We start from the raw sequence: 6,000 nt of genomic DNA on the forward strand, positions 1-6,000 counted from the left end.
GTTCTGTGGGCCCACCATGATGTATTTGTTTTATCCACTTATTTACCAGCTCATTTTAAGGAGTCAGAAAAATAAAAAATAAAAAATAAAAAATCCAAATCTCAGGTGGACCACACCACCAGAAACAGTTGTGATTGAACCTCCACCGTTAAAAACTCTCTAGGGCCGACTGTAATGTTTATTTTCCATCTAACCTGTTGATTAGGTCACACAAACGTGGATGAAGGCAAAACAAAAACGTCAGCTTGGTCCAAAACTTTTGTAGCACCAGTAAGTTTTTAATGGTGAGTTTTAAATCACCACTGTTTCCTATGGTGTGATCTACCTGAGATTTGTATCTGCCTCATTTTGAAGATTATGCCCAAAAATAAGCAGGCAAAATAGATGGATGGAATGGATAAAATTACATACATCATAATGGGGCCCACAGGGTTTGGGGTCACTACTGAATCCAAGTCCTTCAAATCCAGCGTTTACATTTGTACGTATGAACTCAAACCATTGAAATTTATGGGCCAAAAAATAAAAAACACCCAACAGAGATTTTTAATTTTTAATTTTATTTTTTTAAAAAAAGGAAGGAAACTTCCCACCAATCGCTTTCTTCCAAAAGCTAACACACATCAAAGCATACCTGTCTCATTTTAACTAATAATAATAAATAAATAAAAATCCTATAGCCTTTTCAGTTCTCTCATGCGGTGAAATCCAGACCACACTCGCATGGGCCAGGGCCCCTTTTTTTTATTATTTTAAAATTGTATTTTTATGTGGGCATGCCCCTCTTTTGTCTCAAGCTTGTTTATGCGTGCTTCAAATCCCATCATATTGCTTTTGGGTAACATGGTTTCTGCCACACCTCTATTTAGTGTCAGGAGTAGATTAAAATGAGGAAAATGCACCATGCTTTTGTGGACTGCATGACACATCATAACATACACATACATGATGTACACATGGCATGCACAAACCTTGATTAGAATGGCCAAATCATGGGCCCAGTTCGGATCCAGTGTGATGGACGGTTAGAATTGAATCTCAGTGTAAAAGAGTAGAGTGAATGAGAAACATAGCTAATTCGAAAACAACATGGATTGACTTGTAAGCATGCTGAGTGTACAAGCTCTATATGACCACCATATACAAGTGGACCAATGTCTTGGATGGCTTGGATTGATGCATATAAATAGTTTAAACCATGCATGTGCATGATATATTACATACGCATGCATAGGATGGTACATCATGGTCTAGAAAATAGAAAAAAAAATGGATAAATCTGATTTCTGTGAGTGGGGGGGATTTCGATCCTTCCTTTTCTCTTGGAGGGGGGGCTGTCATTTCCTATGCGATTTGCTCGACAGGTGTTGTTGTTTTAAAAAGCCTTCTCACCCAGTGAGAGAATCTAGTCGTTTTCATGTCCTCCTTGTTTTTTCTTATGTACTCCACCGATGCTTCGGCACATGTGCTTGATTCCTTGGGTAATTAAAGTACACCAACCATCTAAATCACATCTGATTTCCTAACTCGAGCCAAGGGCACTAATCTTTCATTTGAAAAGGAGAGGAATAAAATAAAATAAAATCCACATTGGACTCGGTATCCAACTCAGTGAGGTCCCTACCGAGTCGATGAGTTGACTTGACGCATGATAGATGATTGGGTTCGAGTTAGAGATGTACAGTAGTCTAACCGAGTCAAGCTTGGCATAGAACCGCTCAGCTCGGCTAGTAGCTAACCCTACCTTGAACTTTTTTCTTTTTTTTTTAAACACACGCACACACACACACGCCTCCACACACTTACACCTAGTTAGATTTCACCACCTATGGATACTTGAACCCTTGACTGGGTGTTGAAACTCCTGAGAGTCTACCACCCGAGCAAGAGTAAGGATCCAACCCTACCTCGATCTCGGCTCAACTCGGTCCTTAAGCTTGATTGGCCAGCTTGACTCAATTTGGTTAGTAGCTCGTGCCAGTTTGAGTTGAGTTCGAACCTGTGCGACATTTTCTCAAATATATAGTGCTTTTTTAATTTTTCACAAAATATAAAACAATAGCAACAATTTACGTGCATTTCATCTAACACTTGGCGGGCTACATCAAAATCAAGATATAAGAGTAGTTTTATAATGTAAAGTTTTCTTTTGTTTTTTTGTAGTGATTTGTTTCGTATTCATTCCTTTCTCTCCACAAGCTAATCCCATGGAGAATGTATGCACCTAAAACAACACTTCGTTGAGTCATTTCATCAAACACTCAGCAAGTAACATTAATATCAAAATAACCAAGTCACAGAGTCGATTCCATCTGAATCGATTTGAGTTGAGGTTCGATCTGAGTCGAGTCGAGCTTGGACAAGCTCAAACTCGGCTCGCAATTTTTTCGAGCTCCAAAAACCAACTTGACTCGGTCCGAATCTAATTTTGAGTCGAGCTTTTCCGAGTCGGGTCGAGCGAGTTGACTAAGCTAACTTGACTCATGTACAACTCTAGTTCGAGTGCTTGATTCCTTGGTTAAATAAAGTATACCAACCATCTAAATCACATACGATTTCATAACCTGCCTAGGACACTAATCTTTCATTTGAAAAAGAGAGGGAGAAAAAAAAATTATCTAAATTTGACTTGGTATCCAACTCAGTGTGGTCCCTACTAAGTCACTGAGTCGACTCGGAGCACGATAGCTGATTCGGGTTTGATTTCCAACTTGGGTCTTTTGGAATCTATGTGGAGCTTGGGATTTGAATTGGTTAGTGGCTTGTGTTGATCTTGACTTGAATTTGGACTCAATATTGAACTAAGAGTAGCCCCTTATGACTCACTTGGGTTGATTCTAAGCATGATCACTGATTCAAGCTCGAGTTTTGACTTTGGTCTTTTGAAAACTACATCTAGGACCAGAGTTTTGAGTTGGTCAGTGGCTTGTGGGTTGGTCTTGACTCGAGTTGGAACCTAGTCAAACTAGCCCTCATGAACCAATTGATGTAGAGCAGGTTGCAAACACTTTCATGGCAAAGATGAACCAAAGAAGGCTCGATTGGAGGTGGAAATGATTCGGACCGTTAGAACCTTAAAACAGTTGTATCTTATAAACCAGAATGAGTTTTTCGACATATCATATATGATTTTGGGGTAGGAAAAGCAACTTTAGCCAACCAACAGTGCTAGGTTGCCCACACCGGATTTGCAATATTTCATCAGATCGATGGTCGAAAGTCCCTTTAATTTTCGTTTTTACTATAAATAATAAGTTTTAGCTGACATATAACTTTTGATCCTTTGAGTTGTAGAAGTCGTGCCCAACATAAAAAGGGCTTAGAAAAGTGAGGAGAACAACATGGTTAGGCTAAATTGGAAACTTAATATTTTTGGCTGAAAACCATGAAGTCTTGTAGGAATGGTGATCGTATATAAATAATAAGTTTACTAGTTATAGTAAGTTATATTTTTAGGGAGTTAGAGTTTAAAACTCTGTCATTGGTTTGAGTTTATTATTTAATAGATTGTAATTTTATTTTATAGCATCAATCAATTTATCTTAAATTTATAAAAAATTAAATTTATTCTTATCCATCGTGAAATCAAATAAGCTTTGCGAGGAATCCAAAGATCTTCGTTAATTCAGAGTAGTTATTCCTTGAGGAAGATGGTGATCGACCTCATCACATCCTTCCCTGCATCATCACTGAGTTGCTCCAAGCATGATAGTCTATGCCGACTTGAGTTCCAACTTGGGTCTTTGGGAAACTTCACCTGGGATCAGAGTATGACTTATAAGTTGGTTAGTGGCTTGTCTGTTGCTTGACTCGAATTTGGACTCGGTATTGAACTCAGAGTAGTCCCCCATGAGTCACTGAGTCAACTAGGTGCATGATATTTGATTTGAACTCAAACTCTGGATTGGATCCTTTGAAAACAACAACCCAGGACTCTTGTTTTGAGTTGGTTAGTGGTTCATGCATGTGTTTGTATTGACTTGAATCTGGCTCAGATGGTGCATGAGTTGAGTAGAAGCTTCCTAGTTGATCTACCTTGGAATTGGACCACCCACATGCCTTGTGGGTCGACCCATTCCATCTATGTTTCAGACCCTGAGTTTTGAATAAGTTGGTGAGTTAGGGCTCAGTCCAACAAAGCGAGTCTTAATTCACATAGATGAAGACTCGCAATTTTTCAAGTCTTAGATCTTTCTTCATTATTTCATGAAATCTACAAAAAATATTTCAATATCTCTTTTTTGTGATTGATCTGATTTTTCATTGGAGGGTCATGATTAATGAGGACCCTTCATGTGGGGACCGGGACACGTGTTATTAGAGATTTGGACAGATGGCAGGCGGGAACTACGCGTGCGTTGATGTCGTCGGTTACTCTATGATCGTGGTGCAACGGTTAATGCCATGATGAGTTACTGGGTTAAGCTCGGCTCAACCGCACTATCTCGATTGGTCATCTGGACTCAAGCAGGGCAGATGAGCTGAGCACTGCTAACCTTGTCTAGGCTCGGATCATGTCAGATCAATTGTAGACAGGCATGCCCCAAGCACTAACAATCGGTGCGGTCTAAATAGCCTGAGCCCATATCTTGTCAAGAGTTGGACCTTTGTGGCTTCGCTATCTTCCCTGATGAAGTATTTAATGCGGCCGCTCGTTTGGCCAAGCAAACCTTGAACGAAGTCCGGTTGAACCATCCAAGGATGTGGCTGAGCCGAGCTGGCTTCAATCGAGGTCGGCTCAGATTCTCCCGTAACATGCTATATTCTATGGACAACTATTCTTTCAACTTTTTGTGATAGGATGGATTTGAGTGGATACATGTACATCTATTAATACATGTTACGGATCTTTCATATGTTCTTGTCATTTAAGTGAAATATGTAACTTTTTGTTTTTGTTAAATATACTCTTGCAAATAATTAATTTAATTTCAAATCCTTTATGGGTCGTTCTCCATGCCTCCATGTTATCAATACACAAGTGTAAGATAGATCTTATCTGTTCATTCTGCATTTAGGTGCCATTTGATAAAATTTATTTTTAACACTAATTACTTATTTTCAGTACTTATATGATTCATATTATTTGAAAAATCTAGATTATTAAGTGCTTAAACTAATTTTTAATGAAAATTGTGGGTCATTTTTTCAGCTCTCCTCCCCTCACTTAATGTTGAAGGTTGAATATTGAAAGTGTTGGATGGATGTCTTCAATCTTGTTGAAATAGGGGACTTCGAATGATTAACAGCCTTGCTCGATCGATTGAACTTCTTCAGAATTAAATAGATTGCTCATTGGATAGTTTGGACCATGTTCGATCGATCGAATAATCAGGTTGATCGATCAATGATATTCGGAAAATACCCCAAAATTCTCTGGATGTTTTTTAGCAGTTTGATAGATCAAATTGGTGCTTACTTGATCGATTGACCCTTAGATTGACAGTGAACACATATCTATGAAAGTACATGTTTTGTTTCCTATTCTATTTGTAATAATATCTATATTAGGTGTATTGGGATTAGGGTAATACTAAGCATATTAGTGGTTCTACAAAGAAAAAATTAAGGTTTTTAAAAATTTTGAAGGAGTTCTCATCATTGTAAGTTTCTTCCACCTCTTGTATGAACTAAAATCATTTGTCAAAATGGATGGATAGATTAGATAAAAACATATATCATGGTGAGCCCCCACAAAGCCCCTAACACGACTACCCATGTCTAGCTAGGTCCTGGTGGGGTAGTAAGACTACATACAATTTTTTATCTTTTATTTTTATCACACACCCACAACCCCATACACTCACACACCCACCCACACCACATGGGCACTCACCCCTAATCTCAATGTTGAGTCATGGTACCAGACCCAAACTACATACAAACTTTACGAGGGTTTGAGTTAGCTTGGATTTTACAATCGATGTACAAGACTTCTATTACATCACTAAGGGGACGTTTGAATTTTAAGTTGCTTAAGATAAGTTACTTATGCCACGA

Source organism: Magnolia sinica, chromosome 9 (genome assembly GCF_029962835.1).
Source record: "Magnolia sinica isolate HGM2019 chromosome 9, MsV1, whole genome shotgun sequence".
NCBI classification, from domain to species: Eukaryota; Viridiplantae; Streptophyta; class Magnoliopsida; order Magnoliales; family Magnoliaceae; genus Magnolia; species Magnolia sinica.